At 44.3% G+C, this 27909-nt stretch overlaps 2 long non-coding RNA genes across 2 annotated transcripts; both read left to right on the forward strand.

Moving 5' to 3' along the window:
* The first annotated feature begins 23044 nt into the window (after nt 1-23044).
* LOC112456625 lies at nt 23045-24714 on the forward strand. The gene is made up of 3 exons (XR_003041028.1): nt 23045-23132; nt 24365-24504; nt 24577-24714. It is a non-coding gene; the product is annotated as an uncharacterized LOC112456625 (long non-coding RNA).
* Nucleotides 24715-25397: 683 nt separating this feature from the next.
* Nucleotides 25398-27106, forward strand: LOC112456172. The gene is made up of 5 exons (XR_003040951.1): nt 25398-25485; nt 25577-25821; nt 26482-26672; nt 26755-26849; nt 26979-27106. It is a non-coding gene; the product is annotated as an uncharacterized LOC112456172 (long non-coding RNA).
* The last annotated feature ends 803 nt before the right edge of the window (nt 27107-27909 follow it).

Here is a 27909-nt window from a genome sequence, read left to right on the forward strand (position 1 = left end):
TGTTTTCTATACATACCATGTTCATTACATTAAGAATAGACAAATGGTTATCATCTATAATATCCTGTAAACGAGTAAGGTTCTTTTGAACGTCATATCCGAATATTCCTGGTAGTAATAATTCATTCATTAGCCGCATTTCTTGAATTAAATATTCTTTCGAGACATTGGCTGGTGTTTTTCTGCAACATAGTAAGGAGAAAAAATGACTTTTATATACGTAGGATTATGCATTACAAATAGTGTAAAGAAAAATTAAATAATTTTGATTTTAAATAATTATTCAGTATGTATATGCACAAAGTCGTAAACGTTAAATACTTACAAATTTTCAACAAATTTTTTAGTCAAATTGTAAGACATACGATTAATATCGCACACCGTTATTGCGGGAAACGGATAATTCCATATTCCATGATGTGTTGACTCGATAACTGTCAAAGTAGGATGAGTATCGTAATAATTCCAAGCCATTTTCATTAAGGCAATGGCGCAACCTAATGCCACGAATACTGTTATCGCCCAAATAATCCTATAATAAATAAATATTGACATCAAGAGACGTACGGTAATGTCTTGCGCCAACTACACACGCAGCGCAAGACCGCCCTATATATCTTTACGCGAGTACAAGAGTTGCGAGTACCCGAGATTTTGAGTTCGCAATAACGGTTGAACTGATCAAATTCTAAATAAACTCAATGGATAGCTTAGGTTCAAATTACATAATAACAAAAATATTTTTATTTCTTTTTCTACGTGCTCTATAAGCGGAGATATTGCGATGCAAAGTCCGAATCTGGAAATTTACATTTAAGGAACGTCATTACAGAAAATCTTGTTCGGTTTATATTTTTGATACTATATGCGGCGCTAGTATCGTCAACGTGTCTATTACGTTATCGTAATCCAGCAAGTAAATTATTATACATCATTTGAGCCAAAATGAGGGAATAAGAACGAGAGAGCGAATGCGAGCGAGAAAGAGCAAGCATCCTATGGATTTAAAGTTACAAAGCGTATCGTAGACGCACGTCGTGTACGTATTTTTGCGTACGCGCGCATGCGCGTACACGGTACTGAGACAAGCGTGCCACGGATTTAGAGCCCGTTCATACAAGCTCTAAATTCACACGTTTCTGTCACGCGATTGCTGCTACGTCCTGTAACGTGGTCAATCGTGATCGTGGTCAATCGGGACCGTGGTCAATCGGGACGTGGTCAATATCAACTTAGTCAATCGGAACCGTGGTCAATATCAATGTGGTCAAATGAGACGCTTGCATGCGGCAATCAATTGTCGGCCAAGATTCATCAGCCACTACTGGGCCATAACTGGCAAATAACTGGCTAGTTGTGACGACCTACGCCACTCTCAAAACGCATCCGCATTTTAACTCGACGGAAGTCTATATTGTTAGCAACTAATTTGCGACGACACCGCTAGGCGACGCATGACGTAAAACGTTTCTCGAATTTAAAATACATCCAGCCACAATATACAGGGTGTCTCATTTTAAAAAATCCAGGCAAACATTTCGAAAAATATGAAAGATACGGAAAAACGTTTCAGACAAAAATTGTACTGTTTCAAGGGGGACATAAGATGATGACAATGATTTGACTTTGGATAGTTGTTTGAAGGTCACGTGAATGTCACCTTCAATTTCTTAAATGGAACTCCTCATATTATAGTATATTGTTTGAAAGAGCATAAAAAGAAAAAATTTTTATTCCAAACCAGAGGTCAATACGTTGACCCGTTCGGGAGTTATTTAGGGTCAAAAATTGGCTCTTTTGAACTATAATATAAGGTTCCATTTATGAAATTGAAGGTGACATTTAATTACGTGACCTTCAAAAGACCACCCAAGATGAAATCATTGCCATCATCCGTTTCCCTTGAAACAGTATAACTTTGTCTGAAACGTTCTCCCATATCATCCATATTTTTCAAGATATTTGCCAGAATTTTTTAAAATAGGACACCCTGTATAAAGAAACCCCCTGCAAGGCAAAAACTAGAAAAATCTAATATAACTAGAGGAATCCCTTCCCCTATAAAGATACCTTCTGACGCTTGGACGCCTAACGTTTCTTGGCGCTAAGCCGTCCGTCGACTTTTGGCGATTAGTCGCCTTCCGACTCCTGGCGCTCAAACGTTCACCAGCTCATAGCGCTTAGACGCCTGACTCCTGGCGCTCGACGCCCTCCAAGTATTGGCGCCAGGCGCCCCGTGTACCAAGTTCAACGCACTCTGGATAAAACGCCGCGGCTCTTCGAGGAACGATTTCCTCTTCGACTACCCGAGGACGGATATTTTGCTAAACGGCGAGAAACCGCCCTATACCTTTGCAGGTCATCGTCTCAAAGAAGAAAAAGCCCGGATCCGACGCCGCGCGGCTACAGAAGTCTAGCAATATCTGTTTTGTTTCTGACACTAGTCCCATTCCCGACGCATTATCACTATTGCGGAAGCCTGGCATTAGTCGCCCTATTCCCGATGCCTCACTGCCACAGAAATCTGACTCTAGCCGCTTAACTCTTGATGCTAGCTGCCCTATTTTCAGCGTTTTACAACCACAGAACTTAGCATTAGCCGTCCAGGTCTTGGTGCTGGTCGCCTCCATCCCAACAACTTGTTACTGCGGAAGCCTGGCGCTAACCCTTATGAAAATGTGCCCTTGAGTGCTCAATGACGGTCAGTGGGAATGTATGGTTGCCCTACAGTTGCAATGCGAATTATATGGAAAAGTTAATGGAAAATATTGAGTGGCAATAAGATAAATGGAAACGCAATGGCAAGATTCGAATGACAACTTTTTCCATACAGGCGTAATGGAAACTGCCAATGACTCATGAAGGATAAAATTTGTATGAAATTTTTCTACCTTCAGCTAATGTTGTTCAGTGTGAATTGTAATGGAAATTTGTCAATGGTAAATGTGGCGGTGCGCGCCACCAGTGGTACATGCATCATCATCACGCCCGCGCGGTAACTGTATTACCGGCAGTTCGCATCGACGCCGTTAGGCGTCGCATCGTTCATGCATTCTCTCAAATTCAAGGTTCGGCACGGACTGGTATATGTATAAAGAGACCCCCTACGGGACCGAGGCAGATATTTTCAGGCGCTAGTTGTCTAAGGCAATTAGATTGTCCAAGGCAATGGGAAATGAAGGCATTTATATTAAAGACAAAATAGTACCATTTATTAAAGTGCCATTGAATTCTTATTGTTCCAGACGCAATGGAAATAAAGGCATTTTTGCCAAAGATAAAAATTTCCACACAAAATCCCATTGGTATTGCCAGTGTTAATACCAATGGCAATACTAATGGCAATACCAATGGCATTACCAACGGCAAAACCAGTGGCAATACCAATAGCAATACCAATGGGATTTTGTGTGGAACTTTTTATTTTTGGCAACACATTTCCATTGCGTCTAAAACAATGGGAATTCAATGACATTTTTTAATGGCAATGAAGGGCACATTTTCATAAGGGAAGCGTCCTGTTTTTCGCGTCTTACCATCGCGAGAACTAGGCCAATCACTTACTCCTGGGGCCGACTTCTACATTAACTTGACGAAATGAAAAGAAAACTTTTCTTTTAATGTTCCGCCGCCGATATCTCCACTTCTTCCGTCACCCAAGATGAATCGGGCCACGCAAACTAGCCCGAGGACTAGCCCAAGGAAATGCCTGGTGGATGCGGTCACACAAACCAAACGACGAGGAGGTCGACCCTAGTTTAGGCCATATTAAAATACACTGACACTTTGAACACTTATATCTATTGTAAATATATTGTAAATATATTGTTATAATGCTAATGTGTCTTCTTCTTTTCTATCCGTTTGCGATTCACAATCCTTGGGCCAACTCCTACTCGCGCACTTAGTTTGTAAGGTAGATAACAATTAAAGCGCCTACATTACCTATACAGAATAATTCGACATTACACTCGCGGTTAATAGTACCCTTCACCTGAACACATCGCATGTTTTGTCTAGCTATTTGTGCATCATGGCCAACAGTCATGATGCACAAATAGCTAGACACGATGTGTTCAGCTATTAACTCGAACGCAACTAATTTTAGATAAAAGACATTATTGACCGCGAGTGTACAACGAAGACCAACGCTTGGCCGATGGCTGGCAGCTGTACGTCACCCAACATTGCGTCAGACAGTATGAGTTATGACTGGCTGCCTATAAGTTATATATATGTAGAATAGTACAGTGTTATGACAAAGATGGGGTTTGCAATACCGCACCGTTTTCAGTCCCGCGAGATTAACCCTTAACATACACCCTGGGTCAAAATGACCCAGTAAAAAATTGTGTTGCATTATCTATCATTGAAACGCTGAAATCGGGATCTGTCGCGTCGTCTTTTGGTAGTTTTAACCTCTCTCTAGATGGTGGTACAGTCGCTGTAAGTCAGCAGGCGTCCGGCTGTGTCTGGCTGCCGTCTGCGTCAAACGTTCCGAAAATCACGGGTCATTTTTTGAAATGTTAGCTTTCGCGCGTATTTTTACTTTAAAGTATATAATCCAGAGAGTATGCAGTTAAATTTTCACGTAAAAATATTAAAAATTTAGAAAGTTACTAAATATTTTGTAAAAAACAATTTTTTGTTTTATAAACCATATTTTCAATTTTTGAACCATAAAGCTTTATTAATAACCCTTCACAAACAATCTCACATTTATTTTGAGTGTTGCAAGAATACACCCTTTAATTTCAGCCAAAAAGAATCGATCCCCCGTTTGTGGTAATTACGCAAAGTAACGCTGGGTCAAAATGACCCAGTGTGTATTTTATGTTTCAAACAGGTAGTGTGCATGTTAAGGGTTAATGCGAGATTGTCTTTAATCCCGTGGGATCCCACGGAATTTCGCGATATCTCGTGATATCATTAAAAGAATTAACGGCAAATGCGAGTCAGGCGCGAAACGTGGTGCGCAAATAAAACGAATACGTGTATTTAAAAGTGACGAACGTTTCGGCTCTTCTTTTGAGCCATCTTTAGCGTTTATTAGGAAAAGAAGACTTTTTTATATATTTTTGCAGAACTCGAGGTAGGAAGCTCCTTTTTTGAGGAGATGTTGTGACAAGCAAACTGGTACGCACGGTTACAGTGGACATTTCCACTGTGAAAAAGAAACATATATTTAGTACATTGTTATAAAAGAAACAGAAAGAGAAAGGAGAAAGCTCACCTCAATGTCTGCAGCAGTCAAAGAAGTACAATAATTAAAAAGTCGCAGTAGTCGAAAGATAAATTCGAAGAGTCGCACATTTCGGAAAATAGAAATACAAGTATAAAATAAAATGTGACGTATGTCGGTTGGAAACGAAGTGAGACGGCGGGTCAAAGAGTCGTAGGTCAGAACAAGGATTGATAGTTACAAACAAAATAAGTAACACGACCGGAGACGGGCGAAAACAAAGTTATAAATAATTTATGACGGACAAGTATGCATGGTGTAAACAGTCGGTGTCTGATTGTAAGTTTAAACTATGACGTTGTTGTCTTATGTATAAAACTTCGGAAATAAATCGTTTATGATAATATCTTTCATGATCCAAAATTTTAACATTATCCCAATAGTAGTAAGTGGGTAAGTATGGGGCGTCAAAACAAACCCCTTCCACCGACTCCTCCGGCGCCAGAAGCGTGGCCAGACGGTCTTCCCACGTGACCTTGGAGCGCTCTGATTGGCTGCCGCGTGAGGGGTGGGGATAAAATGGAGCGATTTGATTGAATACCCCATACCTACCCAGCGTTTTGATTGGATACCCCATACCTACCCAGCGTCTGATTAGTCCTCCCTTCCTTGAGGTGCCTAGTGTCTAGTGACTTTTTTGGGGACTGCACGTGGTGGAAGACTACGAGTCAAAAATGGCGGATTCAAATGGAGCGTTTTGATTGGATACCTCATACCTACCCAGCGTCTGATTGGCTCTCCCGCCTAGGGTGTCTAGTGTCTAGTAAATTTTTTTTGGGGTCTGCACGTGGTGGACGACTACGAAACAAAAATGTCGGATTCTAAATAGTAACTAAATGGCACGTTTTTATTGGATATCCCATACCTACCCAGCGTCTGATTGGCTCTCCCGCCTAAAGGCTCCAGCGTCTTTTTGGGCCTGCACGTGGTGGACGACGCTGAAGTCACGCGGAAAAATAGCGGAAGAGTCGGCCAGCGCCATTTTGGCGGGAGCACGACGCTAAGCTAAAAAAAGGATATGATGCTAAGATGCCGAAAACGGAAAGTGGAATTTTTAAGAGCGTTTTGCCTCGAGGGGAGGGGGAAACAGGAACGGACAAGTTTGCTTTGTGACGTGATGGCGTATATGTCGTTTTTAGAGAATAGTTTTCACGATTTATGACCGTGTTTTTAGGACTTGAGTCTGGATAAAGAGTTTTCAAAATAATCAAATACGTGAGTCTTATTTCCTGGGGAAATTAGGGTGTAAAACAGGAACGGACAGGTTTGCTTTATGACGTGGTGCAACTATTTAAACGTAAGAGAAAAAGGAATGAATAAATAGACGGAGGGGGTTGAAGATACAAACAATGTTTATTACATAAAATAATACATTAATACGGGGAAATAAGTATTTCTTTTAATTATTCTTAAAAGTACACGCCTGAACATGACAGCATTCAACGTGAGGTTTTACGCATGCGCATTTATTATGAAGAAAAGTTTTACGAAATAATTTTACAATCAAACGATCATTGCGTTCGCAATTGTCGCTAAACAGATTAAGAAACTGGCAAAGATTATAACCGCTACACATGAAATATAAAAATACACAACAGTATTATCCGCAAGTTTGAGAGAGTGTTCCTTGTAGCGTTGCGGTGTTCCATCGATGCGTAGTGGAATTCCGACAAAGGCGTAAGAAGAATCTGAAGTTCAAAGGCGGTAGTCCGTAGCTATCGAAATACGTTCCTGCTCCTTGCTCGTCGATGTAAAAAGCGGCCCAATGTTGACCGGGCCGATCGTGATCGTCCGTGTTAGCGACGATGGCTGTCGACCTCGTCCACACCCTCGGCAGTCTGTCGGCAGGATAGACGCCCGCATATTTGACACTGAGATGATGCAACGCATGTAAGATTTTTAGCGAGTTCATTTTTTACACAGCGAGGCGGTGATCGCACGAGAGAAATTATTTGTATAATTTCGGAGTTTACCTCTTTTGGAGTTGTCGCACTAGTATTCTTGGATGAAGACGGATGTATCGGCTCGTTATTGAAGATGATTCTTACGCCCGCTACTGAATAATAGGCTTTTGCTACTTTTCCTTCCTCTTTCTCTTCTGTCTCGTTATTTTTTGCCACTGTTTTATTTTTATAGCGATGTCACCGTCGATTTGTTCACCCTCGTCGTCGTCGCTTGTGTCCAAATTTACGTGTGAGAGATTTATAGTATCGTAGCTCGAGTCGATGCTGTTGCTGTTACTATCGATGCTGCTGCTGCTGCATTAGCTGTTGTCTCGCAAGACTAACCAGCGTTTCAATTTGAAATCGTTACATAACGCACAAGCAATTTTGTCCGTAGTCGAAACACGAAATCCGTGATGTGAGCAGCGTTGACTGTACTCCGGTAAACTTTTGAACGGTGGTGAAATTTCTTCCAGATTATATATGTTTCTGGAAAGTAGTTGACTCAAGTAACAAGCCTTTTCCACACCTCTGCAGTAGATGTAGTGCACTTGTCGCGTAATTTCTCGCAGATGCATGTAGCGTGAAACATTTGAGATTGGTGTCACCATCGAACCACTCGATTCCATAATAATTTCGCGAAAGCCAGTTATTCTCACGTCTTGACTTTTCGGGTAGATCGTCAAATGGATAGGGCGGCGTCATAATCCAGTGTCCGGCGATCGCTGCGTTATTCGCGACAACTGCAACTTCTTTCGGAATAAACTTTCCGTTGACATCACGGAAACTTTGTATGTCGATGACCAGATCCATAGTTCAAAATGCACTCTCTATTTTTTCAAGCGAAGCGTCAACGTCCGTGTCTCGAGTGAAACTGAATCTCTCTCTTTTCGCAGGACTTTACGCAGGAAAATGGCGATGGGTAAAATATGTAGTGGTGGGGTAAAAATAAAGCATGTACCGTAAAGCTGTGAAATATTATTTGTCGACATTTATCATTTAACCGGCAAAGTCGACGATGATTTGACGAGAGGAGTCGATTTCTAGAACATTATCGAACTCGGCGTAAACGATACAATTAACGGTTGTGGTAAGTGCTTTTTCAAATTGCACTTCCAGTCGTAAACTGCCATGTTTCACAAGATTCCAATGGCCGGAAAAATTGGCTGATAAGTTGGGTGTAAGATCAAAGGCGAAAAGTGTGAATCCTTCGGCGTAATCTTCTCTACTTATAGAATTACCCTCGTTCAAAACGTGTATACCGGTTCCCGAAAAGAGAGTGTGATAAGCTTCGACGTAGAGTGGCTCGTCTTTCGAGAAGCTGTAGCGGTCTACTGGGAATTTGTATACCGTCGGGGTACAGCAAAAAGAAATTTATACCGTAATTTTTGAAATTGTGGCGGTCTCCCGACCGCACAATCGAAACGGTACACGCGCCGCGCGCGCGCCAACCGATCACGCGCCGAGCGCGTGGGCCAGACTACGGCCCGCGAAGCTAGACGAGAGTGCCGCCAACAAGTGGCAGACTTTCTTGCGTTTCATTTTCCGTCAGGGAAGAATAAAAGACCACACGACGACGGCCTAGGAGCTATCGACTGCTCGCAGGCTCACCGCCAAGACCAGGAGAAGTCTTTTGGATCAGAGATACTACATCTCGCCGCCATTTTACCGCCGCCGAAGCTACGGCCACCACCGAGACGAGCTGCGCCACTGCCGACACCGAGACACCCTCAACAGCCCTTGGACTACCGTCCTGGCCACACGGGGAAACTCGTCCCGCTCCAGCTCTCACCGGTACGACTGACTCGTCCTCCACGCACACTCAACGTGGGACGTAAGAGTCCGGCGCTACACTTCTCCGCAACTCTCATGGACAGTGCCTCCACTTCTGTCGCCTCTGCCGCCATCACCTACCAAGCAGCTCACCACGGCAGACACGACGCCTCGAATATACGGCCCAGTTCACCACGGACATACGACATGTGTCAGGAAAAGACAATGTCGTAGCCGACGCCTTATCGAGGGTAGATGCTGTACACCAGGCCATCGACTACGAAGCACTGGCCAGACCACAGCACCTGAAGAGCCCAAACGGCCCTTTTCAGGGCCGCCTCCACGGCCCTTCTCAGGGCTTTCTTCAGCACACTGACACACCTACATCTGTATTATAAGACATAGAATAAACGACCTATTTATTACATACATCTGTCTCTCAGATCACTCGACGATCCCTCTCACGCTACAGCATATCCTCTGCGAAGGGCACACGACGCCCCAGCGAAAGTGGCATAGCAGCCACAGAAATTAAACGTGTTTAATTTTCTATCGCCGTTGAACGCTCTGTTATCGACAAAACCGACTATTATCCGTTTCGGCAGTTGACCGAGTATTACATTGTCTATCAATTCTCCTACGAGACCCGCGTGAATCGTAAATGTTTTAACTTCGACTTTCGTAAGGGGATATTTGGCGGTAGTTTGGCTCAACATTTTCGCATGCGCGAGTAAAATGCCAGGACTTATTTTTGCTCTTCTCACTAGCAGACTGGCGTCTAAAATGCGTATTTTCGACGTCGAAGTATTTTCCATAAGGCAAAACGAATCCTTCGAACGAACGAGTCTCATTCTAACTTCCACACCGTTAATTAAAAATTTATCCTGATTGAAAACGTCGCAATGAAGATGACCTATGAGATCTAGCGCGTGTTTCTCGTGAATGTAACGAGCGCGTCTCACGAGAGCCGGATTTGGTGTTTCTGAATCTACGAGTGCGTCCATGAGTCCGGGGGTATCCATGTCCCACAGACTAGAGGTCAGATGGGAAGTTTTTGCGGGTGAAGAATAATTTAACAACGTCTTTATCTACGCGCGGTATGCGTAAGCGTTGTTTGGAGGTGAGACGAGCTTTTGATTGAAATATACGTCGATTTGATTGAACATGGAATGCAGTAAATGATTTACAGGGCCTACTTTGAACGCACTTCCGCCTGGTGTACTTGTTTGGCTGTCGCCACCACCGCCTGCTAGGGGAGAAGTTTCTACGCGTATGCGAAAACTCAACATGGTGTGCATGAGGTCCAGGTAGTCTTCTCCGTGTCCGGGTATGACGAATTCTATAGGCGCGTCGTCCCCGAGGGAAGTTATGGGTTTGTAATAGATCCATTGCGAGCTCTCGATACTAGTTTGAGTGGGTGGCAATGAGAAGAAATCGAGTTCACACTTTAAACACTCGCTCGAGTGCGTGTGAAGAAAAGATATGCTTATCCTCCTCCTCCGCTCCTTGAATTCTTGGTTCGTGCGCGCGCGACAATTAAGAGAATATCTCGGATACGCTGCGTTTCTTGACGCTAACTCGACGACGACGTTGTTTCGTAGTGGTGGTAGATGACTTTCTGTTTACAGCACGAGCTTCTTCTTCTTCGATGATTTTTTGATCGTTATTCTCTTCCTATTGCTCTTTGACGATTTTCTTTTGTCCGTTTGAGGACGACGACGTTTACGAACTGCAACGCGACTGTCGTGGATGCCAAGGGAAAACTAAAACGCTGAATTTTTTGCGGTTACTTTATACCCCGATCCTTTCATCATGCTGCTTATCTTCTCTTGTGCTTTTCTTTTAAGATTGCCACTCGATTCCTTGAGGCGAGTTTTGAGCGCCTCCTTCAACGGTGTATTATTTTCGACATCTTTCATTACATTGATACCAGCGCGTAACGCTTCTTTACCGACCGCTCGCGCGCCTTAGAAAAGGCAGCACCTTTCTGAATAATCCGCCGAGAAAACTACCGATTCCATGACCTCGTTGATAAGGTGCTCCGACGAAAACTCGTGGAATTTCTCCGCCTCGTCCGCTCTGGTGTGAATCGTAATATTCGTAGTCCATGGTACTGAAATTTAATTTTTATTTTTTTGACGACACTCCGCGTTGTTACTGGAAACGTCTGAAAAATGCAATGTCACCGTCAGCGTCCCGGATTCAAATGGTATATTTTGTCCGAGTTGATCTTTTATATCTATTTCAATTGTGCTTTTGCGTAATGTAATATAATGCAGCGGCGAGAAATGTTTCACCTGATTCGTTCCGTAAGCGTCCGCGTGACTATGGCGGTATGTCTCGACCGGCACTATTCGGAGAAGAGGAGTTTGTACGTCACCTGTTACATAAGGCTCGCAAATATCACAATAAACGAACATTTTATCTGGAATACCGCGCTGCAAACTACCAAGTTCTTGATTATAGAAACCTGCTTCGCGCACACCGGTCTTTTCGTTAATAAAACTAATTGTAAGTCTAATAAGTCGCTGTAAGCACTTTTTTGGAAATAGGATAAATTACGTCGAGCTTAGCGCAGTAATCGCCATAGTATTCAGTAATATTGAGAAGAGCATGTCCTAAACCGAGTATTTGTAGAAGAGTATGGGAAACGCTCATATGATGTATCAGATCGCATTCACTAGCTAATTCCTGTTCGTAAAAAATACCGTCTATGACCTCATCCGCTAAATCGCTCAGTTCGTACACGCGTGGTTTTCGCCACTCGAGAACGCGGTGAATACGAAATATCTCTTCACTTCACCTCGCCTCGTATCCTTTCTTGAAGGTAGCTTTTGTTCTACTGACGCGAACGAGTTCTCCGACGCTGTTTAGCTTTTTGCGCGCGTTTCATTTTTTCGCTCTTTCTCCATCGTCGAACTATATTTTCACGCGCGACACGAGCGTTTTCTCTCGTAACGACATCTGGCTGCATTCTAATGGAGGAATAATTGTAAGCCCTTACACGGGTGTGATTGTAAGCGCTTACGATATCCTGCAAAACATCGACGTAGCGCCGCATATTTTTATGCGTAAAATAGCGCCACATTTGCTCCTTCAACGTTTTGTTGAAGCGCTCGACGACGGCAGCTTTGATATCCGGATTACGAGCCACGCGAAAACGAATGTCGTTTTCTTCCAGAAACTTTTGCAACGGACGCCCGATAAATTCTTTACTTTTATCTTTTATCCGTTTATAAATATACCGGTACGCGCCCGTCGCTTTTCGAGAACACGCGCTGGAAAGCCGTCGTCACGTGCTCACTCGTTTTGTCTCGTAGCGGTTCTACCCAGACATATTTACTAACCACGTCTATAATCACCAGAAGATACGAATATCCGTCGTTGTAACTTTTGAGATTTTGGAGCTCGATCAAATCGGCCTCCCACAGATTATCGATATTCGACACGTTGTAATGCAACCGTGGAAATTTTTTGCGCGATGGACGATGCAACGTGTAAGCGTCTTGCGTTTCGAGCCAACGCGTGACTTCGTTATGGGAGAAATTCGGTTTAGCGGCGCGCGTCAGATTATCCGTTGCCGAATAGCCCGCGTAATGTCGCGGATCGTAGTAGAATTTTTCAAGTTCCGTCATTTCTGTTTACTCCAATCGAGTAAGCGTCTTTTCTTCGCCTGCTCCGAATTAACGGTACTTTTCGGTGTCTCCGTCGGTGTGGAACTCCTGAGGTCAAAAGGTCGCGATATTCGAAGAACTAGCGGTTAATAATTTCTTATTTCTTATTAGTACCGAGGGGACGTTTAAGACGCGAAGTAATCGTGCGAACTGAAGTCTCCCCGTTGCTTCCACGGTTTTTCTTTCACGCATAGCCTTGTTTATCAGGTCGTCGATATTCGAATCTTTTATAACGCTGCCGCCTATAGTGACGACTCCATCTTGGTTTCAGCTAATTCTACTCGGAACTGCTTTATCGAACAAATACTTTAACAGTAAGCGAACATTTGCGCGATAAGTTTTTGGTACGCTATCCAGTATTTTTTTACTGCTTTTCGATATATCAAAATTACGCTCGTTTGACGTGACGGTAGCAGCAGCAGCAGTGGCGGCGGCCGCGACGTCATTTTTCGTCGTAATACCGTTAGAGCGTGAAGCCGATTCGAGATCGCGCGTTGTCGTCGTTTTGTAGTCGTCGTCGACGTCGTTGTCGTCATGGCGAATATCGTCGTCCGCATTTTCGTCCCCTTCATCGTTGCGCGCGTCTCGATTTCGCTTTCGCGCTACACGAACAAAATGAAGATATCGCCAAAGTGCTTTTTCATATTTTTTCCATTTCTCCCCGACGTCGAGTGGTAAGGGTGAATTAAGAATGTGACTCATCTCCGCATCGAGTTGCGATAGAGATGTTCCCGGTGTACGCACGGAAATATTGGCGTTCTCCGAATTTTCGCTGTTTTCCATCGTTTGTTTGCTACCGACGGCAAACACGGTGGGGAGCGTTTGTTGCAATAATTGACGCTGCATTTTTTCGAGATTTTCCGTAGTGATAAAAAAACCATCTTCTTTGCCTTTTCCATAACGCGCGTTTTAATCTCTACCGCCGATAATTCGCGACAATAAGGCGGTTAATGTAGGACCAATAATATAAGATAAGAATCCGCCTTGTTGTACCAATAGCTTTCTTTTAGCCTTCAAATTACTGCCTTTTGACGCGATGTGTCGCAGCGTCGCTTTGTATTTGCTCAATCGCTTTTTTTCACGTCGTTCGAGCGGAACGTTACCTTTGAGCGTGTTGAAAACGCATTCGCTGATACACCGTATTAATTTATCGTCAGCGGTCCGTAAGAAGGTCGCGCGTTGATTTTTGTTCAAATACAACAACGCCTCGAGAAGACAGGTATTTTTCTTTCCGATCGAGCGTCTGGCGTTTTTCGTCGCCCTGTCTGATTTCGCGTTATTTTCTTTTTTTTCCATCGTGAGAAAATTACACGACTGACCAGCGTGAGCGCTAGTGTGCGTCTTTTATACGTAGCCGTTGGAAAATGATCTACGCGGTACGTAGACGAAATGTGCCGTATTGTTGGGAAAGATACACATTCGAAATCGATATTTGTCCGGAGTCGATTGTTTCAAATCGAGCAGTAAATACCCGTGCGGTCTCGACGTGGCGTTGTAGTACGCCTCTTCTAGAAACTTTGGATCGTTGGGAAAGACTTGATGCGCTAAATGACGAATTTGCGCACGATCGCGAAGATTCTTGAAAACTACGATGTAATTTGCATTGAGTGATATATCGCGTTGCCCGCGTCCCTGATGAAAAAGATTTTGCGAGATGAGATGAATAACGCTGAGATTCTTATGATGACTGCCTTTGGTAAAGAGATCTACGATCGCGTCGCTCGATGACGATTCTCTCATAAGATCGTCGATTATCACCAATTTAGGAGAAAGCGGATCGGCGGAATAATCTTCCGGACGTGGCAATCCCTCGCGAAATTCAATTATATTTTCACAACACTTCCACGAAAAGTTCAACTTTCCATGCCTGTAGAGAGGGGCGAAAGTGACCAATTTCACGCCAGGACGGCATTAGCGGGACGAAAGTAACCACTTTCCTCCCTAAGGCGAAAAGTGATCCCTTTCCGCCCTAGGGAGGAAAGTGGTTACTTTCGTCCCGCTATGCCGTCCTGGCGTGAAATGGCCACTTTCGCCTCTCTCTAGACATGGAGGTCAAACTTTCTGTAAATTTTGGAATAGGAATTAAGTCCCCCTAGATATTGTTGAAATATCACACTGTGCGGCGAGTAAGAAACATCTAATCAGAAATAATTACTTGTGATTATAAAACGATAAAAATTACGGAATTAAAAATATAATAGACAAATATTATTACCTTCATAATTGTTGGGTGCGTATCTCTCGTCGTCGTCATCGTCATCGTCATCGGTATCACTAATAATATCATCGTCAATACTATCAATATTATCATCACTCTCCCCCCTCCTCCTCCTCCTCCTCCACCTCGTCCATCATTTCCTGCGACTCTTCTGCGTTTCGATCTTCTTGTTCTTGTTCTTGTTCTTGTTCTTGTTCTTGTTCTTCTTCTTCCTCTTCCTCTTCCTCTTCCTCTTCTTCTTCCTCCTCCTCGTCATCTTCCATCAATATTCGTCGATCACCTCGTCGATCGTCAAAACATCATCTAATTCCGATTCTTGTTCTTCTTCTGCTTCCCTTCCTGGTAAAATGTAACATTTCGTTATTTCTTTTATTCGTTGCTAAATTTTTATCTTAACTTATTTTTTAAAACTTACTATGTGGCATAAATATGACCGAATCGGGTGACCCCACAATTCTCATCTCCTCTTCTTGTTCTGCTTCTTCTTCCACCTCCTCTTCTTCATCGTCATTTAAAACAGTATAAATTATATTTGTTTTATTATACAAATATTGCAAGTGTTAGCTTTTACGTGTTATTATTAGTCTCTTACCGGAAGATAAATCAATGACGGGAATGATGTCTGCGGGTGGTGGTGCAACGATTCTGGCTTTTCCTATAAAATTTAATATTTATAATATTTGTTTTTTTTTTTAATAAATAATTAATTTTATTATTTCTAACTTACGTGCTGGTACCGCCTCCTCAGCAATGTTTTCTTCCGCTCGACGTCTCTGTCCTCGTCGGACCGGTTGGACAGTGGCAATGCGGTTCCCCACTATTAAATTAATTTAAATTTTAATGATAATCTCCACTATATTAAAATTTTAAGGTGCAATTTTTATTTCTAACACTTACCTATTCCACCGTTACGACGCAGAAATCTCGCAATATACCCTCTTCCTGCGTCTTCTTCCTCGTGACCAAAAGCGTCACGCATGTCTAATATGTTCGAAATGATGTTCACCAATCTTTCGTTTCTCCTGCAGTAACCCAGTTCATGCATAACGCATAACAGGGTACTGGAGCAAACGCCCGCAAAATGTGCGAAAAGTTGATAATTCCCCTCTTCGTCGTTTGTCACTGTTTCTACAAACTTTCGTTGCTCATTTAAGCGATTGCTTAAATTGCAACTCACTTTAAAAAAATCGACCAAAGTTGCGCGGAGAGACATTTTCGACACTTTACTTGTCTGACTAACTAAGAGCGTTGCAAGACGACTCCAGTACGACCGGACGAGTAAGGACTAACTTTTGCTATATTATTACAAGCTATTTATAGTTGAAAATATTTTCAAAAACTTTTAGAATAATGGCGTGACAAAAATTTTCTAGCTAAGCCATTGGTTACCAAATTCAAAGCTTTCCCGCCCACTTTCTTCCCACCCTCCATTACCGGTGGAAGGGAAAGGTTTTCGGAGTTTATTTTTTTGTCATAAACCCTTTTCCGTTTTGTACACAAAATCATATTCTTTTATCTAAAAGCTTACAAAGAATTTTTTATTAAAACTTTCTAGCAATCCCTTATTCCAACATGTAACTAGAAGGATTTATTATCGCATCTGAGAAATTGATTTATTGCTTCAGTATAAAAAGCCAAAAAGTTCTAGAATAATGGCGTGACAAAAATTGTCTATCTAAGGCCCTGGTTAGCAAATTCGAAGCTTTTCCACTCACTTTCTCCCTACCCTTCCTTTCCGGTGGAAGGAAAAAGTTTTCGGAGAAAGGTTATCCCATGCCATAAACCCTTTTCCGTCTATTGTTCACAAAATTATATTTTTTTATCTAAGGATATACAAAGGATTTTTTATTAAATGATTTAAAAAAATAAAAAAAGCTCGGATAGATTTTTGTTGTTCTTTTATTTTTTTAGAAATATTTTTATTTAAAATTTGAAAATTTTTTAACTATTACGCTTTTTGTATAAAATTTTTAGCCAATTACTTTATTAACAAATTTTCTTAACTCCCTATAAACTACCTATATATCAGAATTTATAGTTTAAACTCAAAAAAATCTAGAAAAGTCTAGAAAAATCTAAAGTTTTCTAATTTTTTATCTGCGCGCGCAGATTAATTTTTCTAAAACGTTGCAGACAAAGTTAACGTTTTGACTAACGTTACGAAGCCAAAATCATTCGAGTCCCAACGTTCGAAGCGACAAGTTCGCCAGTGAAAAAGGATAACTCTCTCATCTGACTTTTCGATTAGTGTGTGTGTGTGTGTGTCAGCCGATATTACGAAGAAATAAGAACAATGGCTAGTCACAGAGAAGACGCTAATAATTCTGAGAAGCGGATGTTCACTCGCGATATTCCTGATAAAGGGATTTCCGATTAGGGACGTGACTTCGAGGGAAAAAACGAGCAATTACATATGCTGCTATCGACAACATATGGACTCAACAGCTCCTATACGAAGAGAATTCATGTGGGTTTGCAAGCAACATCCGAGGGAGTTTTTGTGCCGCTGGTCAAATTAACCGGCAACTGTGCGGACGGCGTTTATTTCGACAAGAAAACGTGGCAGCAGTTTCAAGAAAACATGGAACTCGTGAGCGAATATTTAAATGGAGAAAGCAAATTGAAGCCGAATTCTATCTCCATTAACAATATCTTCGTCAATTTTACTTCGGCCTACAGAGCAAGATCCATATTGCTGGCGTACAAGGAAAACGAGAAAGATACTTCTACCAGAACGAATCAACGAACAGACGAGGAAAATTGTCCACCGACGAAGAAACGAAAAACATGCGCTGTGGCAATTGTGATGCAGAAGCCTACATTTCTCGGACTGAAAAATATTGCGAAATGTATCGATGCACATTTATTACATTTAAAATCAGTGGCCGATAATGTTAACAATTGCGCGCGTTATCTTATTAAGGAAATAGAGTTAAATCTTCTTAAAAGTTATATAGATGAGGATACTGTAAAATTAACTTTCAGAGGAAATTACAATCGAGCGTAATGTACGCAAATAACCGATTTAACTTTCCTTGATATGTATTTTAATATAGTATTTTTAGAACTTATTTTGCTGCGTTTTACCGAAATCCGTCGTATAATTTTGTCAAATCGCGGATTGTAAATTTTATAACATTATTGTTTAAACAATTTATCTACAGCCTTACTTTATAAGCGACTAAATTGTATTTTTTCCTATGAAGAAGAATTTGTAGTGTAGGGAATGGCCAGGGATGGAATGTCAGTAGGAGAATGTTCGTATCGAATGCCACTTTATTCACTGAACGATTATTACAATGCGGAAATACCGCTAAGTCTCGCGGGTGGACTCCTCGGCTTATTGTCTCTCACGGACGTCTTTCTATTCGGCTGGCTGAGGGGACTCTGGCCCTCTCGGCCTCGGCGATCAGCGTCCTTACATCTATTCACGAACTCGGTTCGTGCGACTTGACTTTGTCAACAATGACTAGCTTGTCGAGATAAACACGACCGCGTCAACGGTCCGCGCGTCGGCCGTTACCAACGTCTATGGAAAATCGCCTACAGTAGTAATAAACATTTTTTTTGTAACTTATACTTTTTTCTATTTTTCTTCAATCCTCACGTTCTCCGCAACAAATTCCTTTTCTCTTATTTTTTCAGAATTGGTCAAATCTACCTCGTAAATTTTTTAAATGCGCTCAATAATAAAAACTTTTATTTAAAACGAAATAATTTCGTCCCGTCACGTACGAACTTGTCCGTTCCTGATTTACAACATCGTTTTCGCAGGAAATAAGTATTACATGGGCAAATCTTAGAAACCAGGCGTATTTGATTATTTTGAAAACTCTTTGTCCAGACCCAAGTCTTAAAAAGAACACTGTCATAAATCATAAAAACTTCGGTACAAAAAAGAGTTGGATTGTGTCACGTCTCGATACAAGCCTGGCCGTTTCTGTCCAGGCCCAAGTCCTAAAAAGAACACGTTCATAAATCATAAAAACCCTTCGATACAAAAAAAGAGTTAAATTGCGTCACGTCGATCTCGATACAAGCCTGGCCGTTTCTGTCCAGTCCCAAGTTTTAAAAAGAACACGTTTATAAATCATAAAAACCCTTCGATACAAAAAAAGAGTTGGATTGCGTCACGTCTCGATACAAGCCTGGCCGTTTCTGTCCAGACCCAAGTCCTAAAAGAACACGGACATAAATTATAAAAACCCTTCGATACAAAAAAGGGTTGGATTGCGTCACGTCTCGATACGAGCCTGTCCGTTCTTGTTTTACTCACTTATTTCCCCAGGAAATAAGACTCACGTATTTGATTATTTTGAAAACTCTTTATCCAGACTCAAGTCTTAAAAACACGGTCATAAATCGTGAAAACTATTCTCTAAAAACGACATATACGCCATCACGTCACAAAGCAAACCTGTCCGTTCCTGTTTCCCCCTCCCCTCAAGGCAAAACGTTCTTAAAAATTCCACTTTCCGTTTTCGGCATCTTAGCATCATATCCTTTTTTGAGCTTAGCGTCGTGCTCCCGCCAAAATGGCGCTGGCCGGCTCTTCCGCTATTTTTCCGCGTGATTTCAGCGTCGTCCACCACGTGCAGGCCCAAAAAGACGCTGGAGCCTTTAGGCGGGAGAGCCAATCAGACGCTGGGTAGGTATGGGGTATCCAATAAAAACGCGCCATTTAGTTACTATTTAGAATCCGACATTTTTGTTTTGTAGTCGTCCACCACGTGCAAACTCAAAAAAAAATTTACTAGACACTAGACACTCTAGGCGGAAGAGCCAATCAGACGCTGGGTAGGTATGGAGTATCCAATCAAAACGCTCCATTTGAATCCGCCATTTTTTACTCGTAGTCTTCCACCACGTGCAGTCCCCAAAAAAGTCACTAGACACTAGGCACCTCAGGGAGAGGAGGACTAATCAGACGCTGGGTAGGTATGGGGTATCCAATCAAATCGCTCCATTTTACCCCCACCCCTCACGCGGCAGCCAATCAGAGCGCTCCAAGGTCACGTGGGGAGACTGTCTGGCCACGCTTCTGGCGCCGGAGGGGTCGGTGGAGGGGGTTTGTTTTGACGCCCCATACCTACCTACTTACTACTCCCAATTGTTTTGGCAGCAGGTAGACGGCACAACGATTAGATAAAAGAGCGACACTTGTAAATTAAGTTTAACTGTCCAAATTTAATATTTACAATATATACAGTTCAATAAAGATTACTTTTTCTACAAAGAAACTGATTTTAGGAGCGAGCAAAATACACAGAGGCTACCGCGCGGATAAGCAAATTTGCAAAGAGAATCGCGCGCTATCCGCTCCGGCTTTTATACCAAAAAGGTTCGAGAATCTTTGAGGGATCAGGAAGGGAACGCGTTATTGTCTCAGCAAAACGTCGAGAAATTTTTGCTTCCAAAATCGCCGTTGTTTGTTATTTCACGAGTGACTGAGTTTGAATCCAAAGTACTCGTGATGATCACGTCGGTTGGTTCGCTAGGTTTAAACGCGTCGCCGCGATAGGTGGAGAGCGGTGCCGCACATAAGGCGCGCCGCTCGTCTCATTGGGCGCGCGAGGCCAAGTGACGCTACCTATTGTCACGCCGAATTACGACTTGGTACAGCGTTTACAATGCGGTTCCGTAACATTCCGCCCGCCCCATTAATGATCTAACGAAATTAAGTCAGATGTCGCGTGTACTAACGACGCGAGTAAATGATCGGCGTTACAATTTATGCGAATAAATGTGAGATGTAAACATGAGTGCAGTCAATCAAGTGAAGTGAAGCACCGAAGCATTATTATTGTGAGTGAACGTAATAATTCACGAACTTTATTGAATAGTTGAATAGTCAGTACGTGAGGTGTGCTCCCTAAGTTGTCGAACTGCGGCGAACGTAAGTATGCACCCAAAAAAAGGTAAGCGCACGCGGAAGTTAATGGTATGTACGACGAGTTTGTGAATCAATTGTTAATGCAATAAACCTTTAAGTTTTAAAAGAAACTAAAGAGATAGAATGTCGCATATCACGCGTGAGGGTCATCGTCAGGGCACGGAAGGAGAAAGAGCTTTGTCACGAGCTGAGTGAATTCCGACGAGGCTGTCTCGACAGTGACGACTCGAGTTAACCCATCGTCGCCAGATGAATTTTGGTAATCCTTGCCAAAAGCCATTTGGTTGGCGGCGTGGCTTCACTGCGGATTAGACACAGGCGCCCGACGGTGACCTCCTGATTGACCTTCTACCACTTTGGCCGCTAAGTGAAGGTATGTATGTACTCCTTTGACCACCGATCCCAAAAATGGTCTCTCATGTATTGCAATAATTGCTAACGGGTCAAGTAAGTGCTCTTTGCTTCTATGAGAGACTGCTCTGGAACAGCAACAACAGCGGAACCTACAAGAAAGTGGCCAGGAGCTAACGCGGTGATATCATCAGGGTCGTTCGACAATGCTTGAATGGACCGGGAGTTCAAGCATGCCTCTATTTGAGCTAAGAGCATGGACAGCTCTTTGAAGGTAAGTGTCGACTCCCCCAACACTCTTCGCAGGTGGTGTTTTACGGATTTCACCGCTGTCTCCCAAACTCCGCCAAAGTGCGGAGTGCCGATGGTGGATTAAAGCGCCACTGGACACGGTCTGAAGCCACAGAAGAGCAAATGCGGTGAGGAGCAAATGCCTCGACACTGCTGGTCTTGAAGAGAGCCCTGAACTGAGAATCAACGTCTACAAAGTTAGTGCCGCAGTCGGAGTACATCACCTGGCAAAGACCTCGTTGGGAGACAAAGCGCTTGAAAGCAGCGATGAAGCCCTCAGCCGTGTAATCTAAGACGACGTCCAAGTACACTGCCTTTGTGCTTAAGCACACAAAGATAATGAGAAACGCTTTGTACGCTTTGTGTCTACGCCCTTTTGATTTACGCATCATGACAGGGCTCGCGTAGTCCATTCCGGTGTGTTGGAACGGTCGTGAAGAAGTGACCCGTGGTTGCGGAAGGTCACCCATGAGCTGGTTCGGTGATGCCGCCCGCCATCGCACACACGGAAGGCAGCGATGGATATACCGCTTTACTGCTGCACGCCCCTCCAGAATTTTCGTCTAAGAGCACTTAGCGTGAGTTGCACGCCGTCGTAAAGCACTTTCTTATGATAGGCCTCTATGATTAGCTTGTTGAGGCGCGAGGCAGCTGGCAAGATGATCGGATGCCTCTCGTCATAGGCCAGAAGTGCAGGCTTGAGACGCCCCCTCCCACTCGCAGGACGCCTTGCGGGTCGACAAAAAGATGCAGTTTGGCGAGAGATGTCCGATGCTTTAGCGGCTTTTGGTTGGTACCGTCCGCTAATTCCTCTTTGTAGTTTGCAGTTTTAACCTTGCGGATCCAAACCAATAATGCTGTGTCAAGCTCGTCTGCCGTCAGAGTCCAGCCAGCTCGGATCGTCCCCTCTCGTGGTTTCTCTTGGTCAGCCGGGCATCGTGCCTGGAGAGCCCGTCGACACCAGGCGGTAATACGCAACAGCTTTTTTAGCAATGAGTATTGCAGCAACAGTTCAGGCTTGGCTTCCGCTGTAGGTCCAGCCGCCACATGGATCGTGCGTTGCTCGGGCATTGCGTCAGCGCTCGGGGGCTTGACCGATGCCGGCCACGGACCGGCTGTGGTAGTAAGCCATGGAGGTCCTCTCCACCACAATTAGTAGTCCACTAGTTGTCTCGGGGCCAGACCACGGGAAACACAGTCAGCAAGATTGTCCTTTCCTGCCACGTGGTGCTATCGCACGGATGGAAGTGTCGTCTGGATATTCGTCACGCGGTTGGCCACGAAAGTTTTCCACCGCCCTGGGTGAGACCTAATCCAGGCGAGGACAACCTCGGAGTCGGACCATAAGTGAGCTGGAACCGTGAGCTGAAAAACAGTAAGCGTGTGTTTGGTGAGTTTCGTTAAGAGATCCGCGGCGCAGAGTTCTAATCTGGCTAAGGAAATTGTCTTTATCGGTGCAACCTTTGTCTTCGCGCACACCAGAGTAGTGACAATGCCCTCCTCTGTTTCAGCACGCAGGTAGAGCATCGCCACATACGCCCACTCGGAGGTGTTCGCGAATCCGTGTAGCTCGAGCAAGCTCACGGGCGGTCCGTGTTTCACCCAACGTGGAATCCGCACCCTCGTGGCATCCTCGGCGAGCATTGGAGTATCCCAATCGATCCCTTGCATTTATGCAGCCTAGATGAACAACTTAGTCCGGATCACTACCGGAGCGAGCCAGCCTAATGGGTCGAACAGCTGTGCCGTAAGTGATACTGTTTATTTGGCTTGCGGCGTCTCCTTCGTTTTAATGATGAATGAGAAGTCATCTTTACCAGGATTCCAGTAAACTCTGAGCAAGGATTGGGACTCCTAAAATTGCCAAGGTCGCTGGACATCCTGAAGTCGGTCTTCGGGTGAAATGCCTGGTAGTCAGACAGAACGTCCAAAAAAAAATTTCCCACGACAGAACATCCCACGACATTATGTCCAAAAAAATAATATCCCCGTGACAAAATTTCCTGCGACAAGACGTCCACGCGAAACCAGGAGCCACATGGGTTCATAACTTTCCACGCGTGGAAAGCCTACGCATGTACTTTGAAGGCATACTATGTGTGTAGTTTAACCATAGTGGAGCCCCCCGCAGGGGGGCGGAACCTATCACCTCCATGCATACGCTATCCACGCGAACCGAGGTTCACGCACACCTCCCTCGTGCTTTCGGGGGAGGTGCGGTAGTCCCGAAATAGTTCACGCATACACTTTTCACGCGAACCGAGGTTCACGCACACCCCCCCCCCGTGTTTTTGTGGGAGGTGCGGTAGTCCCGAAATAGTTCACACATACACTTTCCACGCGAATCGAGGTTCACGCACACCCCCCCCGTGCTTTCGGGGGAGGTGCGGTAGTCCCGAAATAGTTCACGCATACACTTTCCACGCGAACCGAGGTTCACGCACTAAATACTTTTAGTCATTTTGAGCAAAAACGCTTTAATTGAGCCTTATTTCATCGAAATCGGAGAGGAGTGAGCTTTCCTTCAGATTTACTAAAATAGGAAAAAAAATAGGTAGGGTGCATATTTTTCGGGCTCCCCCGATTGATTATCACTGTCGGAGTCACAACAAAGGTTTTTACCAAGAAAACCGCAAGAAAATATCAAAATTCGGAAAAAGCCCTATTCTGAAGAATTACCTAAATTGGTAATGGTCATATATTAGTATGAACGCATGTACTAATGTAATACCGTAATAAAACCGACAATGACATAATTCATGTGCCGATTGTGTCGTGGGAAGTTTTGTCACGGGGATATTATTTTTTTGGACATATTGTCGCGGGATGTTCTGTCGTGGGATATTTTTTTTTGGACGTTCTGTCATGGATCCGAAATGCCTTGTAACAGAGCCGCGTCATTAGCAGCTTATTTTTTCAGCGGGAAGCCGCCCGCCTTGCAAATGTTTATCAACTCGTCTCGTTTTTCGATTGCCTTAGCGAGTGTGGAGGCACCCGAGGCGACGTCGTCGACGTATCTGCTACGGCTACGCCGAAGTGTCTATCGGAAACCGAGCTTTCTCATCTTCGGTAAGCTGATCTAGCGTACGGACAGCGAGGAACGGAGCACACGCCAATCCGTAAGTAATCGTGTTTAGTATGTATTCTAGGATAGTCATCTGAGGATTGTAACGCCACACAATCCGTTGTAGATCACGGTCCTCCGGATGTACCAGGATCTGACGGTTTGACGATGTCAGTGACAAAGTAAAGTGACGTAAAGATACCACCGCCAGGGGAGGAGGATGTCTGATAGAGCCGACAGTAGGTTGGGTCCTACCAGCAGATGATCGTTTAACGACGCTCCCGAAGGCAATGAAGAGGAGCCGTTGAACACAATCCGAAGTGTGGTGGTGGTACTCGCTGCCTTGAGTACGCCATGATGTGGGAGTTAGCATACCTTACGAGGAGCACCCTCGTATTTCTCAACGGGTATCATGTGTTGAGGTAATTTGTAGTCCTGCATGAATTGAACATATTGCTGTCGCAGTTCGACATCACGCTGGAATCGTACCTCCATCCGGAACAGTGAGCGGCAGTGTGACGCGTCCCTGAGAGATCTGGCAGGGAACTTTTCAGAGGCAGCCACACGGTGTACCTGCCGTCGGCGTCGGAGGAACAAGAGTGAATTTGAACAAACAAGTTCTCGCAGACTTGTTTGTCTGGAGTGAGGAGGACCCCGACTCGTGGCAGCTCCTCCTGCTCCCAAAAGAGCCTCACCATTTTAATGAGCTCGTCGTCGGACGCGCAGTGGTGAACGGTAGTTCGTGCCGCCGGGTTAACGGCATCCGCAATGCCGGAAATGAGCCATCCTAGTAAAGTTTCCTACGCCACAGGTTCTCGAGGGCCACCCTTACGGATACCCTCCTGCAGTATGGTAGAGAAGACTTCCGCACCGAGCAACAGCTCAATGGGCTCGTTTGAAGCATACTCCGGATCGGCCAAAGTCAAGCCCATCAGATGGGCTCACGGATTCGCCTTGACCTTCGTCGCTCCCGTATACGCCGTCAGACGAGGCAGAATAAACGCGTGTACTGAAATCTGGGTATTCCCTGTTGACGGTAAGATCGCGACATTTAAGGCCCCACGCGAAACACCAGTCTGTTGCCCGCCGATGCCGAATACTCTGACTGTTGTAACCACGCGTTTTAGTCGAAAGCGTTGAGCGAGCGACTCGGATACAAACGATGCTTCGGAGCTCTGGTCCAGCAACGCGCGCACGAAATTGAGCGCACCAAACCAGTCAGGTACCCAAACTCGTGCTGTCGCGAGGATAATAGTCTGTCCCGAGGTTGACAGAGGTTGTGCCGCATGTGACGTCGTGGCGGGAAATGTCTCCTTGAGTTTGGTACGCATCGTGCAGGGACGAGTGATGCTTCTCTCCGCAAACTGAACAGGTACGCTTTGAAGGGCAATCGGCCACTCGGTGTTTGCCGGACAATTTATACACAAGTTGTTGGCTTCTACAAATTGTTTTCGCTCGTTTGCAGATTTCGCTTTGTAGGTCGCGCACACCATGATAAAGTGATTGCCGTGACAAAAGAGACAGGAGCTCTTACTCTTAGGTCGTTCTTTATTTCCCGCATGATGTGCGCGCGCAGTTCGCGAAGTGGTATCTGACTTGGTCGCGTTGCTCTTACTCTTAACTCCCTGAACGGCCTCCAAGGTATGCAGACGGCTTTCGAGAAATTGCTTAAGCGACGTGTAATTCGGAGGAACTGAGGTATCGTTTAACGAATTCTCCCATTCGCACCGCGACCGAGCATCCAGCATTTTTACCGCGAGAAACACGAACAAATTTTCGGAGCTCGTGATAGGTCGACCGATCCCTTCGAGCGCTCCGACCGTACTAGTCACTCGGTGGTATAATTTACGTAGATCTGTAGCTGACTCACCCTTCATCTTCATAAATGACGTAAACGTGGAGTAGACCGACCTCACCAGCAGCCGCTTGTTTTCGTAGAATTCCTGCAGTGCCAACCACCGAATGCTGCTCGACCGAAGTTCTCCGCAGTGGTAGGAATGTTCTTGACCAAGTGCTCCGCTTCTTCTTTCAGGCACGCCTTCAGGTAATAAAGCCTTTCCACGTCGATGACGGCTGCATCGCGACCGATGAGGGACACAAAGAGATCTCGGAATGAGGGCCAATCCTCGTACTTCCCGGTGAAGCTCAGCAGCTGGATACGTGGTAATGTCGTCTTGGAATTGGCGGTGTCCCCTGGTGTGGGCTTGTGTTCCTTCGCTCCGGGTAAGGTTTCCTCCACTTCGAGCAGCACCGATCTCTGGTACACATAAACGTTTTCGGCTTGCTCGAAAAGGTCTTCTTTCAGGTAAGTGTGTTCAGTGAGGTTCTTTCTGTAATCTTTGAGGAGGATCTCGTGATTGCGTTCGAACTTCTTCCATTTGGTGTCGAGGCCCTTAAGAGGTAAAGCAATGAGCGCTCGAGTAATTTTAGCTGCTCCCGCTTTCTTTAGGTTATCATACGTGCGGGTCATGCGCGCGTACAATTCATGTTGCGCCGCAATTAACTGCTCCATTTTCTGTTTTTTTTAAGAGTCACCTCAATTAATCGTCTGGGCCTCTTGAAAAAATGAGAAGAGATTGCCGTACTGGAAATGATATCCGGCTCGAAGGACCAAATGTTTCAGCAGCAGGTAGACGGCACAATGATTAGATAAGAGAGCGACATTTGTGAATTATTAAGTTTAACTGTTCAAATTTAATATTTACAATATATACAGTTTAATAAAGATTACTTTTTCTACAAAGAAACTGATTTTAGGAGCAAGCGAGATACATGGGCTATCGCGCGGATCAGCGAATTTGCAAAAAAGATCGCGCGCCATCCGGTCCCGCTTTTATACCAAAAAGGTTCGAGAACTTTCGAGGGATCAGAAAGGGGACACGCTATTATCTCAGCGAAACGTCCAGAAATTTCCGCTTCCAAAATCGCCGTTGTTTGTTATTTCACAAGTGACTTTGAGTTTTAATCCAAAGTACTCGTGATGATCGCGTCGATTGGTTCGCCGGGTTTAAACACGTTGCCGCGATAGGTGGAAAGTGGTGCCGCACAGAGTGCGCGCCGCTCGTCTCATTGGGCGCGCGAGGTCAAATGCGCTACCTATTGTCGCGCCGAATTACGACTTGGTACAGCGTTTATAATGCGGTTCCGTAACACCAATCGAAATCGTGATCATTCTGGATTCTGTGATCAGTAATCACGGAGTGGACGGAACTGTTTCTGTGGATATGACTGCGATTTTCAAATATTCTAGTTTTTAATTGTCTGCCAGTCTGCCCCACGAATGATACGTCGCAATCTCGGCCAGAGATCTTATAGACAACGTTACTCTTTGCGAAAACCGGGAGAGCATTCTTCTGAAATTTATTTAGTTTATTGGCGTTGTAAAATGATAATTTTGTATCTGATTCCCTAAAAATATCTTTGAAATTGACTAAAAATGGATGAAAAAAAGGAATGGTAA

The sequence above is a fragment of the Temnothorax curvispinosus genome, unplaced genomic scaffold (genome assembly GCF_003070985.1).
Source record: "Temnothorax curvispinosus isolate PA1 unplaced genomic scaffold, ASM307098v1 QBEX01000021.1, whole genome shotgun sequence".
Lineage (NCBI taxonomy): Eukaryota > Metazoa > Arthropoda > Insecta > Hymenoptera > Formicidae > Temnothorax > Temnothorax curvispinosus.